General features: G+C 35.8%; 1 non-coding gene and 1 pseudogene across 2 annotated transcripts in view; both read left to right on the top strand.

Moving 5' to 3' along the window:
• Window positions 1-19,143, top strand: part of LOC114377351 — a 31,644-nt pseudogene extending 12,501 nt beyond the window's left edge. The window contains exons 9-15 of the transcript XR_003659067.1: window positions 14,395-14,460; window positions 14,770-14,906; window positions 14,994-15,080; window positions 15,169-15,232; window positions 16,578-16,721; window positions 17,360-17,529; window positions 18,827-19,143. The product of XR_003659067.1 is annotated as an uncharacterized protein At5g03900, chloroplastic-like (transcript). The remainder of the gene's footprint in view (window positions 1-14,394; window positions 14,461-14,769; window positions 14,907-14,993; window positions 15,081-15,168; window positions 15,233-16,577; window positions 16,722-17,359; window positions 17,530-18,826) is intronic.
• LOC114377792 lies at window positions 10,238-10,344 on the top strand. The gene has a single exon (XR_003659225.1). It is a non-coding gene; the product is annotated as a small nucleolar RNA R71 (small nucleolar RNA).
• Window positions 19,144-25,194: the final 6,051 nt, after the last annotated feature.

The following is a 25,194-nucleotide window of genomic DNA, read 5'->3' as shown; positions in this document are numbered from 1 at the left end:
AGAATTCTAACTACATAACAGTTAGTCTAACTAACTGTTATGCTGAGTCAGCAATGACTCAGCTGCTAACTGACTAACTGTCTGTATAACTGACTAACTGTTATGTTGAATCAACAATGACTCAGCTGCTAACTAACTAACTGTCTATATCTATTACCACTGGATCCACCCACCCGACCCAATCTGTGGGGCCCTAGATCTGGCCCAACCCACTCGAGTCCAGCGTTTTCCTGGTTGGGTACCCATAACTTGTCTTACCCAAAATTAATAGACCGCAGGAGTCGCGGGCTTTGCTTCAAGTGTGGCAGAAATTAGGGCCCGACCCATGTTTGCGCCTACCAACACCTGTGCCTTCTCATTTGGGAAGGAGACGACCCACCAAATGATTCGTCCCCATCATCAAATCCATTCCTCAATTTGATGACGTGCTAGACGAGGATGTTCATGACATGGTCTGTCATATTTTGGTTTATTGCGCACTGATCTAGGTGATTTGGTCCAATCTAAAATTCTTAAACTCAAAGGGCAGTTGGTCGGCTATCCCATTTTCCTGGTCAATAGTGGCGCCAGGCACAACTTCTGGTTAGCTCCCTCAACCTTCCAGTCACAACTACTAGGCAATTTTGTGTGGGCCTTGGTAATGGCAAGAAGTGCTCATCTCAAGGCATTTGCAACGCTCTGTGTGTCAAACTGGGTCGATACACTATCGTACTCAATGCATATGTCCTGGATTTAGGTGGCGTTGATATCATTCTTGGTGTAGAGTGGTTGGAGACATTTGGGAAGACCACGATGGATTGGCAGAAAAAGACAATCAGCTTTGAAGACAATGGCCAGTTGATTACATTGTAGGGCCACCACATGCATGATGCTCACCGTTCTTCGACTTTGTAGGGCCTCTTACACGGTGTGGCTATGGTGGATACCACCCTCCTCCAACTCGATTCTTCGTGCTTTTCCTATATTTGAGACTCTAGAGTTATAGCTTGTCTTGGACCAATATGCTTCCGTTTTTGCCTCCCGAGGTGGCTTACCCATGATCATGCTATCTCCTTAATTTCGGGTTCCAAAACCGCCAGTGTCTGTCCCTATCAATACACTTACCACCATAAAGATGAGATCAAGAAATAAGTGGGAGAACTTCTTTATGATGACATCATCCGCAATTCGGTAAGCCCTTTTTCCAATCCTATTATTCTCGTCAAGAAAAAGGATGAGACCTAGAGGATGTGCGTCAACTTCTGAGCTCTGAATCGGGTCACAGTTTTGAATGAGTATCTGATTCCTACCATTAGTGAATTGATAGATGAACTTCATGGCTCCCAAGTTTATTCCAAGATAGATTTGATATCTGGTTTCCACCAAATTTGGATGAGGGAAGCGGATATTCCCAAAATTGCCTTTAGATCCCATGAGAGCCATTACGAATATCTCGTTATGCCATTTGGGCTGGTCAATGTGCCTTACACGTTTCAATCAACAATGAATTCGGTGTTTCGTCCCTCCTCTGTCGATGTGTTTTGGTTTTCTTCGATGGCATCTGGATATATAGCCCCGACTGGCCTTCCCATCTCGTTCATCTCACAAAGGTGCTACAACTATTGTCCCTCCACCATTTTGTTGCCAATCGTAAAAAGTGTGCTTTTGGTTTACCCTTCGTCTACTATTTGGGGCATGTGATCTCGGGTCAAGGTGTCCAAATGGACCCAACCAAGGTTCAAGTAGTGGTGAATTGGCGTACTCCGCTCAATGCCAAAGATGTATGCAGGTTTCTGGGTCTTACAGGTTATTATTGACGGTTTATTCGAAAGTACAGCAAGATTGTCCAACCTTTAAGGCGCTCACCAAGAAAGATGGGTTTTGTTGGGGATCGGCTCAGGCCAGTGCCTTTGAAGATCTCAAACGCCGTTTGGCTTCCTTTCCTGTCTTGGCCTTACTAGCCTTTACCAAGATTCTTTATTGAATGTGATGCGTCTGGTCATGGCCTCGGTGCAATTCTCATGCAAGACAGACAACCTAATGCCTATTTTAGTAAGGCGCTTTCACCCTGGACAATCTCCATATTAGTCTATAAAAAGGAGATTATGGCTCTGACTTTATCTGTTCAACATTGGCGTCATTACCTGTTTGGGAGGAGCTTTAAGGTTTACACTGACCATTGCAGTCTTCACCACCTTTTACAATAGCGCCTTACCACTACGGACCAATAATGCTGGTTATCCAAGCTCATGGGGTATCAGTTTGAAGTCATTTACAAACCAGGCCCTGATAACAAGGCTGCGAATGCTTTATCCTGTCAACACCTTGCTCCTGAACTTCATGCCATCTCGATCAGTCCTTATTGGGTGTATTTCCCCAGGATACGTGCAGAAGTTCAGCAGGATCCCAACTCGGCTCAATTAAGCAGTGCCCTGCAATCCAACCCTAACACCAATCGCAACTATACCCTTCGCGATGGATTTTTATTCTTTAAGGGTCATCTAATGCTGCCTAAGACCTTAGCTTTGATTTCCACACTCTTAGCTTAATTTCATGACACAGTTGTAGGAGGACATTCGGGGTTCACCAAGACTTACAAGAATTTGATCGAGGCCGTACCCGACATGAAAATGCAGTAACTAGGAAGTGATCCTAGGTCGTTTCCCAACGAGCAGTGACAAGCCAAATGTTCATAATATACTTGCATTAACAGTAACGATGGGGGGGGGTTTGGTTGTTTGGTAATTAAAGAGCAGAACAAATAAAATGGAATACGAAACTACTAATATTAAAAACGGGTTGTTTCCTTTGATTCAGAAGCCACTCTCTTATCCTGGGTTATGGAGAATTCGTCCCTAACAGTCAACCACTTAATCCAACCCTATTTCAATTTACTAAGCGAAAATCAACTTAGGGTTTTCAATACGTGATTAGGCACCACATACACCAGTTAGCCCTTCGTCCATTAAGCATGAACGCAAGTTAGGCTCAGAGGCAATTAATCGAACACGAAGCGTGCACTGATTAATATTCACGAAATTGGGATAACTGGTGAAGGGAAAATTGCCAGGAAACCACATTACAAGCGAAACCTCAAAGAGAGTTGGGCTTCATCCTCAAAAGGAAACAACACCAGAAAATCTAGCCTTCCATGGATTCAAATAGAAAACGCAATTGAAACATGAAGCAGAAACGTAAATGAACGGAAACGTAAATGAACAGAAACGTAAACGAACAGAAATGTAAAATGGAACAGAAACGTAAATGAGAGTAAAAGAAGAAGCAAGAACGGAATTGTAATTAGAAGCAGAAAACGTAAAATTGCATTACGAACTCAGAAGCAGCAAAACAGAAAAACGAAAAACCCTAAAACAAAGCTCTGAATAATGGATAGCATAACAGAATAGAATCCCCTGCACGAATCCCAAGGTAGCTATTTAAAAAGAGTCACTCAGAGTCACTGGGCCCTATTACAATACTCTGGCCCAAAACGAAATAAACACTGAACAACATAAAATAAAATTGCGAAATATCCTAATTAGAAATTAACTAAGGTAAGCGCTGCTTTATTTGCCCTCTTCAAGTCCACAACCAAAATCCGGATTAAGCCCAATGTTTCATTAATTCCTGAAATTAGATTAAAAACATCAAATTAGCTAAATGAGCCCAAATAATAAAACTGCCTAATTAATTGACAATTAAGACCAATCAATAATTAAAATGGTGCAAAAAGGGTTTAGAAAATAGAAGAAAATGATGGCACATCAAAACCCCCCATACTTAGCCTTTTGCACTCCTGGGCAAAATGAAACAAAGAACAAAATCCAAGGATATGAAAGGGAGACAAACAAAAACATTCACATATTTCTCAATGAACATCAAGGAATGAAAGGAATGGGTAACATCTAACATAAGGAGATCCAAAAAAAAGTCAAGACATTCATGAAAATCATCCAAGCAACCCAATCATGGCAAAATAGTTAATCAGCTCAAGAATGAAAAGTGATAAAGCCTCACAAGATATACACTCTATCTCTCAAGTGTCTAGGCTACTATTTACCCTCAAAGCACCCATGAAAGCAAACACCACATAAACTTGGCAAGATTCTAAAATTGACAATCAACCCATAAACACAAGCACATGAGGATCAAAAGGTCTTTTAAGGTTGTAATGGGGCCAAGGACAAGGTATGGAGAAATATGGAATAAGTGGCTAAATCCCAAAGGGATAGAGGAGCAAAGGGGAATAAGTGCAAATTAAAAAAATAAGAAAATATAAAGAAGTAAAGATAAAAATTAAACATGAAGAGTAGAACCAAGAGTTTCATCATTCTTGTGCCATTTAAGATCTTATTCACTCAACTTTATTGCTTTTCTTTTTCTTTTTTCGATTTTTTTTTTTTTTTTTTTTTTTTTTTTTACTCTTTGGCCTTTGAGAAACAACATTTCATTCAGCATGTCCAACATTTAACCAATATACAATGTACATCAAGTATGGCCCAAAATACATCATGAAGCATAGCCAACAAAACAAGTTGTCCAATGAAACAAAAACCCCCCACACTTATTCCCAAAACAATTCCAAAGCTCCAAAATTCCTTAAGGATATGGTAATATCATGGTTTTTCACTTAAGGCTTGTAGTGAGCTTCAAAACAAGGAAAGGGAAACAAGGCTCAAAAGGGCTGTCAAAGGAATTAATTCAAGGTAAGTCCATTTGGCTAGAAGCTTATAAGAACAAAATTGCCTTAATCATTTCCAAATATGCATGTGAATTAGGACGCATCAACAAGAATCAAGCCAAGGCTATTGTGCAAGCAATCAATGGGGCAAAACACACCAAATGATTATAATGATGGATGGCTCAAATTCTCACAAAGGTAAAATCATCACTTTCAAATTGAGCTTTCAAAACTATCATGACATGTAGAGAAGAATCAAGGATTTCAAGTCACAAAATGTCAAGAACTTTTATTTTCAAAACAATTACCCATTTCTTGAATATATCCTATAATTCAAAGAAAAACATGCAAAGTCGTACGTGCACACGAAATTGACCCAAAATATTAAACTGAAAATCCGACGAAACTAACAACATTAACAAATTAACACAACTAACAAATTAACAAAACCAACAAAACTAGCAAAACCAAAGAACACTCCCCCCCCATACTTAAACAACACATTGTCCTCAATGTAGCACAATTAAAAGATTAAAAACAATTAAATCATCAAAGAGAATCGGACAAGTGTAATAAAAGCAAAGAAGGAGATAGGAAAAGAAAAACTCCCTAAGTCATGGTGGAGGAAGAGTAGGATGGAGTAAGGAAGTCTCTTCCACCACTACGTCCACTAAAGAAGGGTTCGTGAGGAATGGCTTAAGTCGATGTCCATTGACCTTGAAGCTCTTGTTTGTGGAGTCGCTTTTGATCTCAACTATACCATAAGGAAAAACATTAGTAACAACAAAAGGACCAATCCACTTAGACCTCAACTTACCACTCATGAGTCCAAGCCTAGAATTATACAATAACACTTTTTGCCCAACCACGAAGTCTTTTTTAACTATCATGCTATCATGGAACTTCTTGGTCTTTTCTTTGTAGAACTTGGCATTCTCGTAGGCTTCTAGGCAGATTTCATCTAACTCACTCAGTTGCAACTTCCTTTCCTCGCCAGCTTGATCCATAGAGAAGTTGCAAGTCTTCACTGCCCAGTATGCTTTGTGCTCAATTTCCACTGGAAGATGACATGCCTTTCCAAAGACAACCCGATAAGGAGACATTCCTATGGGTGCTTTGTAGGCAGTCCGATGTGCCCAGAGAGCATCATCAAGCCTGGTACTCCAATCTTTCCTGCTTGGCTGCACAATCTTCTCTAGAATTCTCTTGATTTCCCTGTTAGAAATTTCTGCCTGTCCATTAGTCTGGGGGTGGTATGGTGTGGATACCCTGTGTACCACCCCGTACTTTTTAAGCAGGGCATGTATTGTCCTGTTGCAAAAATGGGTCCCTTGATCACTAACAATTGCTTTAGGTACTCCAAACCTACAAAATAGATTAGACCTGACAAAGTCTGCGACAACTTTAGCATCATTAGTTCTAGTGGGCTTGGCTTCCACCCATTTTGAAACATAATCAACTGCAAGGAGAATATAAACATAACCAAAAGAGACAGGAAAAGGACCCATGAAATCTATACCCCAGACATCAAACACCTCACAAAATAGCATAGGTTGCTGAGGCATTTGTTGTCGCCATGTAAGTGTATTTCCTGCTCTCTGACACTGCTCACAAGTGCTGCAGATCTTCCACGCATCTTTAAAGATGGTGGGCCAATAAAAACCACAATCAAGCACTTTGCGAGCTGTCCTTTGAACACCCAGATGACCTCCCGGTGCGGAAGAATGACAGAACTGCAGGACTGAGTCAGTCTCATGATCTGGAATGCACCGTCTAATGACCTGATCACTGCACAATTTCCACAAGTAGGGGTCATCCCAAATAAAATGCTTAGCATCACTTTTAATCTTATCTTTTTGGGCCTTAGATGCTAAGGGAGGAAAAACAGAGGCAACTAAATAATTGACAATGTTAGCAAACCAGGGAGTAGAAAGAGAGTCAGAGATACTATACAATATATACAAATGATCATCCGGGAAATCATCCCGAATAGGTGAATCTGCATCAGAGACATGTTCGATCCGGCTCAAATGATCAGCAACTAGATTTTGTGCTCCGCTCCTATCACGGATCTCCAAGTCAAACTCTTGGAGCCAGAGCATCCATCGGATCAACCTAGGCTTAGAATCAGCCTTCTTCAACAAGTACTTTAGAGCTGCATGGTCAGTATAAACAATAATGCGAGTACCAAGCAAATAAGATCGAAATTTTTCAAGAGCAAAAACTATGGCTAGAAGCTCTTTCTCAGTAGTAGTATAATTTGCTTGGGCAGCATCTAAAGTCCTAGAAGCATAATATATCACCCTGGGCAATTTATCAATTTTCTGAGCAAGGACAGCCCCCAATGCGTAATTTGATGCATCACACATAAGCTCAAAAGGGGCTGTCCAATCGGGTGCCTAGATGATGGGGGTGGTAGTCAACGCTCTTTTGAGGCAATCAAAAGCCTCTTTGCATCTGTCATTAAAGTCAAACTCCACCTCCTTTTGCAACAACTTGGACAGTGGAAGGGCTACTTTGCTAAAATCCCTTATAAAGCGCCTGTAGAATCCTGCATGACCAAGAAAAGATCGCACCTCTCGCACACAAGAGGGGTAAGGCAATTGTGAAATAACAGAAATTTTTGCAGGATCTACTTCAATGCCCTTATTGGGAATAATGTGGCCTAAAACTATACCTTTCTCAACCATAAAATGACATTTTTCAAAATTTAGAACAAGGTTAGTTTCAATGCATCTATTCAAAACTTTTTCCAAACTATTCAAACAACCATCAAAAGAGGATCCATATACAGTGAAATCATCCATAAACACCTCTATGCAATTTTCTAAAAAATCACTGAAAATACTAATCATGCACCGCTGGAAGGTACCAGGGGCATTGCACAGGCCGAAAGGCATCCTCCTATAAGCAAAAGTGCCGAAGGGGCAGGTGAATGTGGTCTTTTCCTGATCCTCAGGAGCAATAGTAATTTGCATATAACCAGAAAAACCATCAAGGAAACAGTAGTGGGATTTACCTGCTAGGCGTTCAAGCATCTGGTCAATGAATGGCAGGGGAAAATGGTCCTTTTTGGTAACCTGGTTCAGCCTCCTATAGTCAATGCAGACTCTCCAACTGTTCTGCACCCGAGTAGGAATCAGCTCCTCCTTCTCATTTCTGATCACTGTGAGGCCAGTCTTTTTCGGGACTACCTGGACGGGACTCACCCATTGGCTGTCGGAGATAGGATAAATGATTCCAGCTTGCAAAAGCTTGGTTATCTCCTTCTTCACTACATCAAGAATCACCGGGTTGAGTCTTCTCTGTGGCTGTCTTACTGGTTTAGCTCCATCTTCTAAATTTATTCGATGCATACATGTGGATGGGCTAATACCAGGAATGTCCGCCAGGGTCCAGCCTATAGCCTTCTTATGCTTCTTGAGAACTGACAACAACTTCTCCTCTTGCTCATCAGCAAGGGAGGCAGATATAATCACTGGAAAACTCTTGCTATCATCCAAGTAAGCGTATTTTAAATTTGATGGCAGAGGCTTCAATTCTGGTGTGGTCGGCTGGACAGTGGTAGAAGGAGATGGTTTCTCAGCCTTTACCTCATAAAGAAAGTCAGAGGTATGTGTACTTCCTGAAACATGGTTAGTCCTATCTGACTCTATAAAATCAATCTCAAGAGGTAAAACACCACCACCAGGCATGCAATCAATATCACTCTCAGATTCACTCTCAGCATCAAATTCAGACATATGATCAAGTACAATTTCAGACTCAATGCATGAAGAGTGAGAGGCATGCAGATTAGAATAAAGATCAGTCATGTATTCATCAACAACATGGTCAATTATTTCAGCACGAAATACAGAAAGATCTTCAGATGGGTATTTCATAGCATCCAGAATATTAAAATGAACAGTTATATCACCAAACTCCATGGACAGTGTGCCTGCATAAACATCTATCTTAGTTCTAGCAGTTTTCATAAAGGGTCTGCCTAGAATGATGGGAACTGATCCTTGAGAAAATCCATCTTCCATATTCAAGATATAAAAATCAACAGGGAAAATCAGTTCACCAACTTTAACTAAGACATCTTCTATGAAACCAACAGGATAGGCAACACTTCTATTAGCTAAATGAATTACCACATCAGTTGACTGCAAGGGACCTAGAGATAGAGAATTAAAAATAGACAGAGGCATAACACTAACAGAAGCTCCTAAATCTAGCATGGCATTGTCAAACTTACTATTCCCTATGATACAAGGTATGCTGAATGTACCTGGATCTTTGCATTTTTCAGGAATTTGAGGAACAGATTTACCAATCAATGCGGAGACATTTCTGCCCATGCTAATCCGTTCACTTCCTTTAAGCTTCCGCTTATTAGTGCACAGCTCCTTCAAGAATTTGGCATATCTTGGAATTTGCTTTATTGCATCCAACAGAGGTATGTTTACCTCTACCTTTCTAAATGTTTCCAAGATCTCTTTCTCTGCCTCTTCCATTTTTTTGTTGGAAACTGCTCTTGGAGGGAATGGAAGAGGGGGAATGTGCTGCTTCTGCAAATCAGAATTACCTGTGGAAGAAGATTCACCTGCACAGAAATTGTTAGGTAAATTTTTGTCATCACCTTTTTCTGGAATAGAGTGAAGTTTGGCAGGTTCATTTGCAGATGAGGAAGGTGCTACGGGTTGAGGTCCTTGACATTGCTTTCCCGACCTCAATGAAATGGCACTGACATTTTTGGGGTTTTGGACAGCTTGAGAAGGCAGCTTGTCAGAATTCTGGGACTGTTGTTGATTCAATTGAGTAGCTAATTGTCCCATCTGATTGGTTAAGCTCTGAATGGAGGCTCTGGTCTCTTGCTGAAACTGCATGTTCTGCATAGTCATTTGCCTCACAAGTTCTTCGAGGGAAGGTTGTGGAGGGGCCTCAACTGTTGGCTGTTTCTGGGGTTGTTGCTGTTGTTGGATTGGTGGAGGAATGTATGGTCTGCTTGGGCCAGCAGCATTTTGGAAGGAAGGAGCAGGCTGCTGTTGTTGCTGAGGGCTGGACCATCTGAGGTTAGGGTGATTCCTCCATCCAGGGTTGTATCTGTTGCTGGAAAGGTCATAATTGTTCTGCTGTGGTTGATTTTGCTGCTGAGGTTGAGGAGGTCTATTGTAAATATTTGCAGCATAAGCTTCAGGCTGCTCAATTGCTCCAGGTTGCTGCATGGAAGGGCAAAGGTCTGTATGGTGGTCAGCAGAGGAGCACAAACCACAAACCCTTGCGACAGGTACATATTTCTGATTCAAGGCCAGCTGGGTTACCAAGTTGACCAACGCATCCAGTTTGCCTTCAAGCTTCTTAGTTTCAGATGATGCAGATGGGTTTGTAGCTACCTCATGCACTCCTCTAATGACTATGGCATCATTTCTGGCACTAAACTGCTGGGAGTTGGAGGCCATCTTCTCAATTAAATTTCTGGCTTCAGCAGGAGTCATGTCTCCAAGGGCTCCACCACTGGCAGCATCTATCATACTTCTCTCCATATTACTGAGTCCTTCATAAAAATATTGGAGAAGAAGCTGTTCTGAAATCTGATGGTGGGGGCAACTGGCACATAGTTTCTTAAATCTCTCCCAGTACTCATACAGGCTCTCTCCACTGAGTTGTCTAATACCTGAGATATCCTTCCTGATGGCTATGGTCCTGGAAGCAGGGAAAAATTTTTCTAAGAATACTCTCTTAAGGTCATCCCAGCTCGTGATGGGCCTTGGAGCAAGGTAATACAGCCAGTCCTTTGCCACTCCCTCTAATGAATGAGGAAAAGCCTTCAGAAATATGTGATCCTCTTGGACATCTGGGGGTTTCATGGTGGAGCAGACAATGTGAAATTCTTTCAAATGTTTGTGCGGGTCTTCACCTGCAAGGCCATGAAACTTTGGAAGCAAATGAATTAGTCCAGTCTTAAGAACATATGGGACATCCTCATCAGGGTATTGGATGCACAAGCTTTCGTAGGTGAAATCAGGTGCAGCCATTTCCCTTAGAGTCCTCTCACGAGGTGGAGGTTGTGCCATGTTCTCAGAATGTGCAAAATCAGAATGCTCAGAATCAGAATGCTCAAAATTATAATGCTCAAGATCAGGATGTTCAAAATCACCAATAACAGAATGCACAGATTCACCAGTTATGGAATGCTCAGAATGATCAAAATGTATAAAATGATGCCTAACTAATCTATGAAATGTCCTATCTATCTCAGGATCAAAGGGTTGTAAGTCAGATGGATTGCCTCTAGTCATACACTACATTCAGCATGCACACAACTAGTTGCCTTGTCATGTAAATAAAGGTGTAGGTTTGAACTACAGCTACCCTCAAATGATATCCAAATGACTTGAAATTTTGTGAGCAACCTTATAAAATGATGAGAAGATAGCACAAAAAATTTCAGACAAAAATTCAAAGTCTAACTATGAAAGCTAAAAATGGTAGGTTAAGAAAAATAAGTGAATAAAACTTGAAAAATAAAAAACTTTTGACAGAATCGGTTTTTTTGGACGATGGAGACCTCAGCCGGCGCCGGCTGCCACGGCATAGGAAATTTTTTTCTACCCCAAATGCATATATAATAATTGCGATTCTGATAACCGGAGCAAAAGTTATGGTCGTTTGAAGTTTTGACAAACACAAAATTTGCTAGTTTTTTGGAACTTTCAAATCTGACCAAACTAAAGGCTCTAGCTATTTTTCCCACACAATATGGATTAAAAGAAGTTACCACAAAAAAATTCAGCCAAAAATAACAACCCTAGCTACTAAAACAAAAAATCCCAATTAATTCAGCATGGGTGGTCGCTAAAATCCGTCTCTAATTGATTTCTACTACTACTTTGTTTTTTCCGCAAGCTGATTTCTACTACTACTCTGTTTTTAAGCACAATCTTCACAGCAAAACACCCAAGACTGAAACAGGGGAAACGCTTAATGGTAAAACTGAAACAGAACACACATTAAACAAAATACCAGGACACTAATCAACACTAACACACATACTAACACAATACTAACAAGTAAACATAAAACACGAAAGGATTAAACACACAACACTAGCTAGCTATTATGAACCTTTGGACACTGCTCCCCGGCAACAGCGCCAAATTTGATCGAGGCCGTACCCGAATCAAATAAACATGAAAATGCAGTAACTAGGAAGTGATCCTAGGTCGTTTCCCAACGAGCAGTGACAAGCCAAATGTTCATAATATACTTGCATTAACAGTAACGATGGGGGGGGGGGGGGTTTGGTTGTTTGGTAATTAAAGAGCATAACAAATAAAATGGAATACGAAACTACTAATATTAAAAACGGGTTGTTTCCTCTGATTCAGAAGCCACTCTCTTATCCTGGGTTATGGAGAATTCGTCCCTAACAGTCAACCACTTAATCCAACCCTATTTCAATTTACTAAGCGAAAATCAACTTAGGGTTTTCAATACGTGATTAGGCACCACATACACCAGTTAGCCCTTCGTCCATTAAGCATGAACGCAAGTTAGGCTCAGAGGCAATTAATCGAACACGAAGCGTGCACTGATTAATATTCACGAAATTGGGATAACTGGTGAAGGGAAAATTGCCAGGAAACCACATTACAAGCGAAACCTCAAAGAGAGTTGGGCTTCATCCTCAAAAGGAAACAACACCAGAAAATCTAGCCTTCCATGGATTCAAATAGAAAACGCAATTGAAACATGAAGCAGAAACGTAAATGAATGGAAACGTAAATGAACAGAAACGTAAACGAACAGAAATGTAAAATGGAACAGAAACGTAAATGAGAGTAAAAGAAGAAGCAAGAACGGAATTGTAATTAGAAGCAGAAAACGTAAAATTGCATTACGAACTCAGAAGCAGCAAAACAGAAAAACAAAAAACCCTAAAACAAAGCTCTGAATAATGGATAGCATAACAGAATAGAATCCCCTGCACGAATCCCAAGGCAGCTATTTAAAAAGAGTCACTCAGAGTCACTGGGCCCTATTACAATACTCTGGCCCAAAACGAAATAAACACTGAACAACATAAAATAAAATTGCGAAATATCCTAATTAGAAATTAACTAAGGTAAGCGCTGCTTTATTTGCCCTCTTCAAGTCCATAACCAAAATCCGGATTAAGCCCAATGTTTCATTAATTCCTGAAATTAGATTAAAAACATCAAATTAGCTAAATGAGCCCAAATAATAAAACTGCCTAATTAATTGACAATTAAGACCAATCAATAATTAAAATGGTGCTAAAAGGGTTTAGAAAATAGAAGAAAATGATGGCACATCAGGCTCGCTTTGTCCTTTTTTTGGAAGGGGATGCAGAAGTCCATTATGGACTATATTTGTCGGTGTGATGTTTGCCAGAGGAACAAATATCACGCCATGTCCCCTGTGGGTCTGCTCCAACCCATTCCAATTCTAGAGAGAATTTGGGAGGAAATCTCTATGGATTTCATCACAGGATTACCATGCTCCCAGGGTTATGAGGTGAACAGTAGCGGAAGCCTTCATACAGGATGTTGCTAAACTTCATGGATGTCCCAAATCCATTATCAATGATAGAGACCACTGTTCCTCATCAAATTCTAGACTGAGTTGTTTTGTCTCTAGGGGACCACGTTCAAGATGAGCACCACTTACACCCCCGAATCGATGGCCAAATGGAGGTGGTCAATTGTTTCTTGGAAACCTTCCTTTGCTGTTTGCTTCAAAACAGCCTACCAAGTGGCATTTGTGGTTGTCCTCGGCAGAATTTTGGTATAACACCTCCTCGCGTTTGGCAATGACCACATAAGCAACAATTTGTCGCACTACGCATTAATCCCAAATTGTCCCCACGCTACTTTGGGCCTTATCAAATCCTTTCGCAAGTGGCAGAGGTGGCCTACGAACTTAAGCTTCATGATTCGGCCCGCATTCATCCTGTCTTTCACGTGTCTCAGCTCTGAAGGTCAGTGCAGAATGGTTCCGCGGTGAGTTCCTTACCCCTGATGTTGGAGATTGATGACTCAGAAACATCCAGTCCAGAAGCTATACTTGCTACTCGTGTCAGGAAGCATCAGGGCACGCCAATGGAGGAATGGCTGATTCTTTGGACGTCACAACCCACGGAAGAGGCAACTTGGGAAGTGGCACATTCCATCAAGGACAAATTTCCCAGTTTCTGCCTTGAGGACAAGGCAAATTTCATAGGGGATGGTATTGATAGGAATTTAGTTTCCAAATGAAATAGGCCCTTTAAGACATACTCGAAGGCCCAAGTTGACAAAGGCCTGACCCCTTTCTGTTAGAGGAGAGTGTTAGTGGAAATCAGTTAGAGGAGAGAGAGAGAGAATGTTTCTGTTATATTGAAGTCGAGATTGTAGAAGGTATGCGATATTTTGTCAATAGAATTGGGAGCTGTGAGAACCTTTCTCAAGCTTGGGGGAGCATCTGCTCTCGTTTGGTTTACTTTTATCTTTGCTGCTCTGTTTCTTTACCTTGTTTTTGGTTATACTGATAGTAGATACCTATCAGACCAAAAGTATTGGTTTCGGATTTTATACCAGTGAAAACCAACAAAAACTTTTACAAGGACCAAAATTAAAATATGCTTATTTAACATAGACAAAACATATTTGACCAGCATTTTTGATATAATGTTATTCTCTGTTTTTATTCCTACTTTTTAACTTTGTATCTTTGGATGGTTACAGGATGATGAATCCTATATCTTACCTGTGCTCTTACGATTTGATGGTCAACCTGAGGTTGACGAGGAGGTATACTGAGACAATAACTTCTGCCCTTCCTCATTTTCCTCTCAAATGATGTTTACAAGATGATACTGTATATTATTCCTTAGAATTGTTATTTGTTTCCACTCACTAGTTGGCACACATAACTTGCCTAATTTTTTTAAGGATGTAATGCATTTTGTTTTTACAGAAGGCATTAATTTCTTGCTCATATAACAATACCTTCTGCCACTCATGTATAAAATATAAAGTATTTATTGATTTCTTCTATGAATTATTTTTCCCCTTATTTCCCCTCTTTTTATATATACTTGCAGATTGCTTGTTATGCAGGGAAATATTCTATATAGGTTTCCATCTTTGCAGACGACAGCTTCTCAAAAGAGTAAGAGAAAAGAATATGTTGGAAGGAGATGGGCAGATTGGGTTGGAATTGAGAAGTTTTTCAAGGAGAAAAAATGGCAATTCAGGTTCTTTATTGTATTTTTTTGTGACCTAGTCGTAGTTATCCATCTATGTTTTATTAAACCATAACATTAGTGTTTGTTCTATTGTAGTATAACTGGAACGTGAGAGAGAGCAATGGTCATTGGCCTGGGTGGCCTCAATCTGTTTGGAGTTATTATTCTTGGAACCATGTTGAAGTATACCCTTCACATGATGCATTAGAACATTAGTTTTTCGCTTATGTTATTTCAGTGCCCTCACTTCTGTTTTTTTGTTGATCCAAAGAGATACGGCTGTTGCACCCAGTAGCTTCATTAAATTTGTAGCCGACATATTTCCTCTTCTTCAGGTAATGACCAGTATTTCTATTTTCTAACGGATGATATGCTGGGTGACCCATTTAATGAATCTAGGATAGGCTCTGATATCATCTTAGAATGTCGGTTTGGGGCTTAACTCAATCCAAAAGCTAGCTCAAGAGGTTAGGATTGCACCTCACTTTTATACTCTATCTTGGCTTTGTCTTTAGCCAATAAGGGACTTGGATTTTTTCCAATAGCACACAACATTTCTAACTTCACTCCAAACATGCACTAAGTTGTTCAATATTGGAAAAGGAGTTGCAAATTATCTTTTTGAAGGAGCATTTTGATAGAGGATGATGATATTTCTAATTTTGAGAATTTGAAGGCAATATGTTGCTGCAAATTTAAGATGATAAGTTCATGATTAGTAGTTGGGTTTAACTTATGTTTTCTCTAATGATATACTTCCTATGTGCATTAGTGTGGTCACTTTCTTGATATCTATGTAATTTATGAAGGAAGAAAAAAATAGAAAAATGGAGAAAACTGTATGACTAGATGATAAATAAAAGGGTTTAATTACCCTTTCGGTACTTATAGTTGCAATGACTTTCCTTTTTAGTTCCTATGGTTGCCATTTCTTTACCCTTTTAGTCTTTGCCGTCAAGTTTCAACTAACGTTTTTTGAAATGAATGTGATGTGGCTCATTTAATCCACGTTCATCTCAACCAGCATTAAGCGACTTTAGATTACAAAGACTAAAAAGGTAAAAAAAATGACAACTATAGGGATTAAAACGGGAAGATTTAAACTATAGGGACTAAAAGAAAAAATTCTTACAGCCATAGGAGCCAAATGGGTAATTAAAGTGACCAATAAAATGCATTACCCGAATCTTATCAAATTCAAACCCTGATCCTTTGTAAAAATCTTAACCCCTTAAATAAGGTATATACATTCCAGCCATAACTCAACCTCTATTATAGAAAGGCTAGACCCCAAACATATTGCAGCATCGCAGTAATAGTTTGCAAGAAAGCTTCACTCCGCGAACCTGATAAAGTGGGTTTGATCACATAATGGATGAGATGATCCTAAAGAATGACAAGAAAGTGAGTAAATAAAAAAAGGGTTGATCAACATATCATTTTATTGATGCTTCACTAGTTCACTTGCCTTGCCTCGAGTCATGGCCATTAAATTAAATTTGAGATAAAAAGCACAGAGAAATATAAAAATTATAGAACAAAATGTGTTCAAAATTTGGCAACTGTTTTGCACTTCCATTAACGTTAAATATTTCCTGGATGAGGAAGGTAAATCTTGTAACTGTAGTTATTAGCATTGGATTAGCATCACTGTCTCATATTCTATGGTAATATTTGCAGATTTATGCTGGTTCCTTCTTTGCAATTCCTCTTGTTCGGTGGTTTTTTATTCGGAAAAAGAATCCTGATATCGAAAAGAGAAACAAAGCTAGGCAGCAGTGTGCACAAGTTCTTGAATTACCTGACACTTCACTAAGGCAGAAGGTATGATTTATGAAAGTCATCTTGATTATATAGTATGCATAGCATTGTCTCCCTCCATTGATTTTTATTTACTAGAAAATTCAAGAGAATGTTTCTTTAAGTTTATGAAGTCAACTGTTAAAATTAGAGAAACTGACGGATTCTTGAGTGAAAACCGTGTGCCAGAGTATGCAGTGGATATCTGGTTATATAGGTTAATTACATTAAATACACATAAATAGAGGATATTGTGTTTCTTCTAAATCAACAGTAACCTTGTCTGTGTATGGAAAAATATATAAGGAGCAAGGAAATGTTTTAGATATTCATTTCTCTCATTTCTTGCTTTATATACTTCTACAACTCTTGGCTATCTTTTTTTTTCTTTTTTATAGTTTACAAGTATTCCTAGTAAATTGAATGACCTTGTAAACATGTAATTGAATTTTGGAAATGATTCCTTGAATGAGTTGTCCATCATTATATTAGTGCATTCAATCTCATTTCTATATTGTTTTGGATGGTAGCTGCTTACTCGATCACATAAGTGTGTATCACTATGATATGCTCAGTTCAACTATGGAACTTATTAGGTGGGATAGGAGATTGCTTTTACTCAGGCATAATTTCCCTGAGAAATTCTTTGTTCTGGCTTTCAGCTTTTCAGTGCTCGGGACATGGCCGAAAAGACAGTCATAGGACAGGATCAAATTGTGTATAGTACTGACAAGGACTTACTTGAGCAAGAGTATGAAGCTCGCGAATGGGATAAAAAATTTCGGGAGCTAGAGAGGTCTGATTAAGGGTCAACTGTTAATCTGTTATACAGGTAAACTGTTTAACTTCTATTTGAATGTATTTCATGTTATATTATTTTGATGGCAAATGCATGGGTCTGTTTGGCAAATATAAAAGTTAAAAGCTAATTTTTAGCAAAAAGTTGTTAGCTAAAAAATGTTGAGCGTGTATTGAAATTAGAAATGTTTTGTAAAATTAATTAAAGTAGTTGATAAATATAAAATATGACAAAACATGTTTATATATATGTTTTTTTCTTTATATTTTGTTTTGTAGACAAAAATATATTTCTAATAATTATACTTTCAAGTGTTTTAGTTAATTTTGAAGTCTTAACATTTTGTTTTTTTTAAATTTAAATACTAGTAAAATAATACTTTTTTAATTAATGTTTTTAAAACTGGACTGAACATTGAACCTTTGAAGGTATTAGTGTTCAAGGTTTAATGGTTCAACAGTCGAATCATTATTAATGAAATAATAAAATAATTTTAAAAGACATAAATAAAATGAAATACAAAAAATATAATAACTTTATAATACTAAAAAGTAAAAGCTAAAATAAAAACATTATTTTATTTTAAAGGTTCTTAACATTTAAAGTACACATTAAAGACCAAATGAAATATATCTTAATAGGTTTACGTTTTAACAAAATACAATGTTTATTAACAATAACAAGTTTGCATCTAGAATAAAGAAAATGATAAATTAATATAATATAAAATTATAAGAAATCAAGATACAAAAAATTGAAAACTAATATAAATGATTAGATTATATATAAGATAAATTAATAATAATTGGTAAAATAATTTATTCTAATTTGTAATCCTTCTTAAATGTGTTTCTATTTATTTTAAAAATGTTTTAGATTAAATTTAGTAAATATTTTTTTAAAAAATACCTGTTCAAACCGGTTTTGTGCACCATTTATGAAAAGGGTGTTTTTTTTTTTTTTAATGTTACCTGGCTAGTCTAGTTTGGTTTAAACTTTCCAATAATTTTGAAGTTCATAGTGTCTTGTGATGATGACGAGGGTGTGAATATTGTGAAGGTGAGGGTGAGGGGTTTTCTTAATATTAAGGAGGGGTATTGGAAGAATTTTTTTATACATTGAGGATAAAAATAAATAAGAAAAGTTATAAGTTAGAAGTTTGAACGCATCTTGAAAAGTGCCAGAAAATATGTTTTGAAATAATGAGATAAAGCTCGTTAATGAATTGTCTTTATTTTGGTCAAATAAGTTTATAAGCCAGTGAAATAAAAACCAGTTATAATAAAATCTTTACTTCACTGAATGGGTCATAGTTTCATTAAAATTTCAGGGCGTTGAGCCTACATTTTACCATCCATGTATTGACAATTTTAGCACAGCATCTAGGCTGCCTTCTGTGAAAGCATTGGATTTAGCCCTGGTATATTGCAGCTTTTACTGGTTCAGTATCAATCTTAATTCATTTCTCTTAGATCCAGTAATTTAAGTGATAAAATTTGTAATGTGATCTATAAAAGAGGAATAGTGAAAGTTTCTATAGGACAATCAATGTAAGTTAAATTGGCATTGCCTTTGTATTTATGTTTTATACGTCAGAGTTTCGAAATTTATTAGCGCGTTGAAGTAGAACATAATTAACCTTTATCATAAAAGTTCCACAGATTATGAGAAACCACGATTGTGTAAGATACCCATTGGTTTGGAAGTTTCACATTTTGTCTAGGTGACAACTAAGTTCATATTGTTCTGTTAAAAAAAAACAAAAAAAAACTAAGTTCGTATTGCTTTATTTTGCGAGGCGCATTAATTCTTAGCTTGTACCAAAAATTAAAATAAAAGTTTGGGTGAGGTATCCCAAAAGAATTGAAAGGGTTTGATATCTCTTGATCTGTATTACCTTATTATAATTAACATTACTATCAAGGTCTCAAGATTGGCATAGAGATCTCAAGATACTAAAAGTTGTGAGCAACACCAAAGAATTTTGAAACCTTGTTTTTAAATTTGGTTAAATTACCGTTTGAGCCCTTTAATTTATTTTTAAAGTTCAATTGAGGCTAACGTTGGCAAAGAAATGAAATTTTACACTTTTTGGCGGTGTGGAAACCTCCCGTAAGTGGTGTTTGTTTTATGGGTTTTTTTTTTTTGTGCACTAGTACAATTGCTGGGACATCCAGCACAATAGCATAATTTCAGTTTATCCCTTCTATAAAGCTGATGCGAATTGCGAGTTCGAAAGTTCAATATGGATTGAAGTTCAATATGGACTGGTCAATTCCTAGGCAAAAATATTAAATTGGGTACTTTTTACAAATTTTTTTTATCAAAATGAGTCTGTTTTGTAGTTATTTACTTTATGGGTATCTTTTTTTACTATAACGCATTACTGGATTAGGCGTTTTTTACGAAAAGTTAACACGTGACTAGGTGACAAGGGAGGTGGGGTAGGGGGAGGAAGTAGTGGCTTGTCAAGCACGACCACTAATGGTGGTCAGCCTGACACTTCCTTCTTTCCTATAAAATCCCTCTTCATCCGTTTTATTTGCACTACGAAATCGTTGCTTCGTCGGGCGGTGCTTCTCTATGATTGTACAGTGGTGTAGCTCGTCGGATTTTTAACATCCTTTCATTAGTACCATTCCAAATATGTTGTGATATATGATTTTTTTGCATCCACAATAAATCATCCTCTAATGGTTCAGATGCCACATAATAATGATTAGAAGATGACGAACTTGTCATATTAAAACCCCTGTATAGAAAGAAAAAAAATTAATAATCACACATCATAAATAATAAATAAAAAATTATGATATATTTAAATACATTTTACTAATGATTTTAATATAACAAAAATGATATCCATAAATACTCAAATAATTAAAAATATTAACATCATCAAATGTATATAAAAAAATACATAAATTCAATATATTTTTAAAAATACTAATATAATAAAACAAAAACTATAAAAATCACAAATAAAAAATAATAATAATAATATTATGATAAAAAATTTTAAAAATACAGACACAAATCATACATATTAAAGAAATTATTTTAGCATTAACCATAATATTAATTATTTAAATGACAAATCATATTACTTTGTTATGAGAAGAATGTAATATATTGATAATTAAATTTTAAAAAGTGCTAATATGTTATGTTAGGATGGGTTTTGAAATGGAAAGTTTTCTTTTCGGCTGGTTGTTGAGATGTTATTAATATTGGGTCAAATGCAATTAACTTGTTAATTACATAGAATCCATAACAACCACGTATATTTAACATTAATCACAATATTAACTATTTAAATGATAAATCATTAAATATATATAAAAAAATACATAAATTCAAGGCATCCATATAAATTAACATTAATAATAATAATTTCATTAAATGTGACAGTAAAAATATATCCAATATACTTTTAAAAATATTAATATAATAAAACAAAAACTATAAAAATCACAAATAAAAAATAATAATAACAATAATATTATGATAAAAAAATATTTAAAAAATACAGACAAAAATGATACATATTAAATAAATTATTTTAACATTAATCACAATATTAACTATTTAACTATTTAAATGATAAATCATAAATAACATAAATCTTAATTAATATCATTAAATATTAACAAAAACAATAATATAATATTTAAATGACAAATCATAAATAACAATATTATTATCTATAATTATCTTAAAGAACAATTAACAATTTTATGTTATTATAATATAAAAAACAAATCTAACACTATCAAACTAACAATAATTACCTCTACAAATAAATCCACTAAAAACATAAAATACCTATCTGCAAAAAATAAAATATATAAATACTAAAATATAACAATTTATATAAATTAAATAAATTTAAAACACAAAAAAAAACTAGTGGTCGTGCCTGGCAGGCCACCACTAGTGATCGCGCCTGGCACCACTACTTCCTCCCCTTGCCCCACCTCCTTTGTCACCTAGTCACGCCATGTCACGTTTCAGCTTTTCGTGAAAAGCGCCTAATCTAATAACGCGTTGTAGTAAAAAAAGAGACCCATAAAGTAAATAACTACAAAACAGACCAATTTTAATAAAAAAAATTTGTAAAAAGGACCCCATTTGATATTTTTACCCAATTCCAAAGTAGTCAAAACCATTCTTTTTTAATTTTTTTTCAAAAATGTTTTATGAATTAATGGTTCATGCAAAAATTGAACATGTGATTTTCATGTTATTAAATAGACCAATAATATTATAATAATTAATGTTATATATAATACTAAATATTCTAATATATATTTAATGCACATGTAAATTTAGATAATAAATTTTGTAACAATTAATTTTAATCTAATAATTAATTTGTTTACATATATAAATTATAAATAAAAATCATAGGTTTATTAACATAAATTTACTAATGTATTTTTTGATCTTATTACAATTAATTTTGATCTAATAATGTATTTTTTTTGCATATATAAATTTTAAATAAAAATCATAGATTTCATAAAAATTTATATAAGTAAATAAATTAATTATTAGATCAAAATTAATTGTCATAAAATTTATTATCTAAATTTAAATGTATATTAAAAATTTTAGTATTTATATATAGCGACATTAATTATTTTACAATATAATTGATTTATAGCAAAATTACAAAATTGGTACCCCACTTTATCTCCAATTACGGATTTGGTCCTCATATAATTTAATTCACAAATTTGGTCCCCAGTTTTATAAATCCCTGCAAAATTGGTCCTGAAAGCCCGATTTGGACGTTGACCGTTAACCTCAAACGTTGACTGTCACGTGTGATTATCACATGTCAATGTCACATGTCAATGACACGTGTCAACGTCTGAGTGGTTCCTTGTAAAGACTTCATTTTTTGTAGGTAAAATTATACTTTTGGTCCCCCAGTTTTACTCCAATTTTGATTTTGGTTCCCCTATAGTTTAATTCATACATTTAGTCCCTCAGTTTTATAAATCTCTTTATAAATTGTTCCTGGAAAATTGGTCTTTTGAATGGTTTAGCTACTGGTGCTAGAGACATGGTAGGTCTTGATAAATCTTGCACTTCTTTTTCATCGCAAGTTTTTCACTCACTTGGAACCCATAGAAAAATCACACTTTGTCTCTCTCCCACTTCCAGGGTTGTTCAACTTGGGAAAGTGGCGCATGAATATCAACCTGGGTCTAAAATTTTCAGATCTCTTACTTTAACAGGTTCTGTAATAATCCCCTATTTTTTTTTCTTTTTTTCTCCCCATGCGGTATTATGTGTATACGATTGTTTAAGTGGCTTATGTATGACAATGGTATTTTTGTTTGAAATTTGAAATACAACTTCTCCAATAATGAAATTTGACTGAATTTATAAAGGGATTTATAAAACTGAGGGATCAAATGTGCGAATTAAATTATAAGGGGATAAAAATCAAAATTGGAGTAAAACTGGGGGGACCAAAAGTACAACTTTACCTACAAAAAATGAAGTGTTTACAAGAAACCACTCAGACGTTGACACATGACATTGACACGTGGCAATCAACATTTGAGCTTAACGGTCAACGCCCAAATCGGGCTTCTTGGATCAATTTTGCAGGGATTTATAAAATTGGGGACCAAATTTGTGAATTAAATTATAGGGGGACCAAATCCAAAATTAGAGATAAACTGGGGGACCAAAAGTACAATTTTACCTTATTGATTTAATTGGTTAGAGATGCTTAGTCCAGTAGGGTACAATCAATTGAGTTGAAGGTTGCGCTATACATCCCAAGTCCCAAAACCTTGCCATTTTATTTTCAATTATGCAAATTCCTTTAAGATTGAGCTACACAACCCAACGGATTTCCAGTCACACTGCACCATCAAATTAAGTTCTGTGCTCAATAAGAATTCACAAAAAATCTCAGAACAATAACAATTTCATCACAAACAAAATTACAATCTCAAATCTAAATTAAACCTCCAAATCGTAATTTTGATTCTCATGGAATCCTAAAGGGCATTAATGGAAATAGAAAACGTTGCTGGATCATGTTGTTGCGGACCAAAACAGAAACAGAAGAATGATGCAGATTTGATAGAGAGACAATGGTCGGAGAAGGAGGTAGCGACAGAACAGACATCAGAGGAGGCAGTCTTAACGGAGATGATTTCCCTTCTCTGTGTTCTGTTTGGAATAGCGTGACTTCGATCTCCAACACATGAGTTGTGTTTTTTTAGTTCTTGTGTTTTTAAAGATCCTGAACTAAGAGATTAGGGATTTGGTTTTTTCTTCTTCTAATAATTCATTGCTCTAATAATAGTGATGGTTAAAAGTTACTTAATGGCACTTATTAGACCAGCATAAAGTGTAAGAGAACACATGTTTTTATTTGTTAATGTTGTTAGCTTTGTTTTTTTTTTTTTTTACTTTTCATACTAATTTTATATGTATTGCATTATATAATTAGGTAAATGTTTCTTAATAGATTTTGGATTTCCTAAGTGGCAGTCATTTTTAGCTCTATGTTGAGCTGTGTGATATCATCTACAAGATTTTACAGGTCATGGTAATGACTCGGGACACAAAAACAAATTGTTTAATATTTGTAATGAATCCTTTAGCAATGTTATTGAGAGGGTATTTGATATTTTTAAATCAAGGTTCACAATTTTCAAGACAACACCTTTGTTTCATTTAAAACAAACAAAACTTGTGTTAGCATGTGCAACACGTTATAACCTTCTTCATAAAAATGCCACTCTAATGAATTTTTAATTGAATCAGTTGATGAGTCTTCATCTTTAGAATTACCACTTAAGAAAGACCATAATTTTGAATCTGTTATTCAAATCGAAGAGCAGGAATGAGAACATGCTATATGCATGGAGGACTAGTATAGCTTTAGATATGTGGAAAAATGCTATATAGGAGCAACAGTGCCATTCTATATATTGTAACAGTCCAACTTCAATATTTTATGCATTTTCCATGCAATTAAACTTTTTTTTCATTTTATTATTTGTATTTCTCGTGCACACTATTTTCATTTTTATTAATTCAAAACAAAAAAACATGGGCCAAATTCATCCCAATTTTATCCTTTTTAGTTATCAATTCTTAAAGTAAAATTTCAAAACAAAAAATATGTACTCATAATTCATCATTGTTAATTTTAAAATATTTGGTCATCTTGGCCTCATTAATAAACTATTACCACCGACAAATAATGAGTCATGTAATAACCTCCCTCATCAAAACAACATATTAATAAATATCTTTTATATCAATCATTACAATACCCTCAATTCTAACTTCTGACTGGTCATTCTTATCTCAGATAAACATTAAGCACTAAAGTAATATAGCAACGAGTTAGTAACATCTAAATAATTTTGAATAGATTTCTTAAAATTCAAACTACTTTAAAATCTTTTAGATTTATAAAGTTCTTTCAATTCTTATGAATTCATGATTTATAAATCAATTAAAATCCAAACTATAAAATCCTAATCATAAAAATCTTTTCAAAAAATCATAAAAATCATTACATTTCTACAAAATATTTTTAAAATCCAAAGTGTTTTTTTATGTAATATCTTTTAAAATCTTAATTGAATACACCGACACTAATTTATCTACTTAAAATTCCTTGTCCATAACTTTTGCCCCATTTAGAAATTCATT

The sequence above is a fragment of the Glycine soja genome, chromosome 11 (genome assembly GCF_004193775.1).
Source record: "Glycine soja cultivar W05 chromosome 11, ASM419377v2, whole genome shotgun sequence".
NCBI lineage: Eukaryota > Viridiplantae > Streptophyta > Magnoliopsida > Fabales > Fabaceae > Glycine > Glycine soja.
This window is presented reverse-complemented; position numbering and strand designations above follow the sequence as displayed.